General features: G+C 46.6%; 1 protein-coding gene across 2 annotated transcripts in view; it reads right to left on the bottom strand.

The window, feature by feature from the left end:
- LOC119581042 (carbohydrate sulfotransferase 11-like) overlaps positions 1-2,500 on the bottom strand; it is a 65,876-nt gene that overhangs the window by 20,730 nt on the left and 42,646 nt on the right. The window lies entirely within an intron of this gene.

Below are 2,500 nucleotides of genomic sequence, written 5' to 3'. Positions count from 1 at the left end.
TTTGCAGGGAGTTCTTAACAATACGATCCAGACAGACAGGAGGAAATATATATTCATAAGGTAAATATAAACTCATAAGGTAAATACTCAAGCTAGCTATACTGGCTGCTCGATTCAAGGACTTCGCAAATAATCAATATTTATTTATCTGCCAATTGGATACCATCTTGAAATTGATACACAAGGTTGATGGAGAGATAACGTCGGTGTACAATACCTGGGATAGGGAGGAGGTTGAAGGAAAGTGAGGGAAGGTTAGAAAATGAGGGAAGGAAAGACAGAAGAGGGCAAGAAGGTGAAGGAAGGAAAGAAAGGCGAGGGCAAGAAAGTGAGGGAAGGAAAGATAGATGAGGGTTAGAAAGTGAGGGAAGGAAAGAGAGTTAGAAAATGCTTATTCTCAATCACTACGTGTGTAATCGCTATTATTATCAATAGTCAAATGTCTTTATGTTTTGTGAATACTCAGCAATTCGTCTCCTTCTCACGAAGATTTTTAGTCTTTTAAACACCATAATTCTCTTCTCACATACAACTGTATATAAGGTACCCGTTGTTTCTACACCACGAAACCAGCCTGTGGCCATATGTATCTGAATTAACAATATCTGGGCAGTTGACACAGACCGATCGCCATCGCCTTGCTCCTCTCTGGGCGCCTCTGCCACGCCTGTCCTCTGTACTCCAGCTACCATACTCCCGCAGTAATAAAGTATAAATATACGACTTAACTTCAACGCATCAAGAACCAAACCAGCATTACATTGAAAGTAGGGTCACGTACTCCACAAATCATAATTACAATGGTGACAGACCAGTCAGATAACTCCCCGCATTATTACATTGGTGGCAGCGCATTGGGATAACGCACCACGCGAAGCCCTCCGAAAACTATCTATCGACTCCTGCAAGCGAAGACACATTCGTCGACTTCTGTCACTCCAAGGCCTCATCTCACGATACATCTGCGGACTCCCGACATCAAGCAAGAAGCCAGTCTTCCCTGCCGAACTGACATCGCTCCTTCCTCAGCGCACAGTACTTCAACACCTGTCGCAGTCATTAACACTTACTGCACTCGCCTGACGCCTGCAACATCAATCATCATTGCCCTGCCAGTACCTCAAGGTGAGCTCTTTTATCCTCGCTGTTGTCATGTGTTTAGGAACTCCCCTGTGAAGTGAAGTGTCTGATTTCCTCTTGCGAACACCTGTCTTCCTCCCCTCATAGAAAACGAGATCTCCCCTCAGCTAGCAACTGCCCCCCGCTTACTCAACTCCTACGATCTGCCTAACTTTTCCCTCTTATTCCTCTGTCTACCTATGAGTACTCAACTCAACACATCAAGAACCAAGCCAGCAGTACCATCCAAGAGGAATACCGACCTCCACACATGATTACACTGGCGGCAGCAAGTGGGATATACTCCCAGCAAGTGGGGCTCCAACCTCCCCAAATAAAGTGAGGGAAGGAAGGATAGAAGAGGACTAGAAAGTGAGGGAAGGAAGGATAGAAGAGGACTAGAAAGTGAAGGAAGGAAGGATAGAAGAGGACTAGAAAGTGAAGGAAGGAAGGATAGAAGAGGACTAGAAAGTGAGGGAAGGAAAGATAGAAGAGGACTAGAAAGTGAGGGAAGGAAAGATAGAAGAGGACTAGAAAGTGAGGGAAGGAAGGATAGAAGAGGACTAGAAAGTGAAGGAAGGAAGGATAGAAGAGGACTAGAAAGTGAAGGAAGGAAGGATAGAAGAGGACTAGAAAGTGAAGGAAGGAAAGAAAGTGAGGGGAGGAAAGATAGAAGATTAAGTGAAGGAAGGAAAGATGGAAGTGGGCTAGAAAGTAAGGGAAGAAAAGAGAGAAGAGGAATAGAAAGTGAAGGAAAGAAGGATAGAAGAGGGCTAGAAAATGTGAGCAGGAAAGAAAGTGAGGGAAGGACAAGGGAGGAAAGAGGGAGAGGAGAAAGGGGGAGGAGAGAGTTTATGTGTGTGTGTGTGTGTGTGTGTGTGTGTGTGTGTGTGTGTGTGTGTGTGTGTGTGTGTGTGTGTGTGTGTGTGTGTGTGTGTGTGTGTGTGTGTGTGTGTTCATAACCATGAGAGAGGGCAGGCTGAGAGAGTTGGAGATGGAGAGGGAGGGAGGGAGGGAGAGGAGAGAGGGAGGGAGAGAGAGGAGAGAGGAGAGAGAGAGAGAGAGAGAGAGAGAGAGAGAGAGAGAGAGAGAGAGAGAGAGAGAGAGAGAGAGAGAGAGAGAGAGAGAGAGAGAGAGAGAGAGAGAGAGAGAGACTATGAATAATGAAGGACTCCTACCTGAACTGCAAAAGACTCCACAAAGGATATCTTCGGCCCCAAACTGCTCCAACACCTTCGGACAAAGTTCACGACCTCCGCGAACGGTCCAGCCTATATCCCCTTTCGCGGCGAGGTCAGAGGTCAGCCCACTCGTGTGATCCCCTCACATCTCGGAGAGGACACTGTGTCCCATCCCAGCGGTCGTGTCTCACTTTCTCACG

This window comes from Penaeus monodon, chromosome 14, assembly GCF_015228065.2.
Source record: "Penaeus monodon isolate SGIC_2016 chromosome 14, NSTDA_Pmon_1, whole genome shotgun sequence".
NCBI lineage: Eukaryota > Metazoa > Arthropoda > Malacostraca > Decapoda > Penaeidae > Penaeus > Penaeus monodon.
This window is presented reverse-complemented; position numbering and strand designations above follow the sequence as displayed.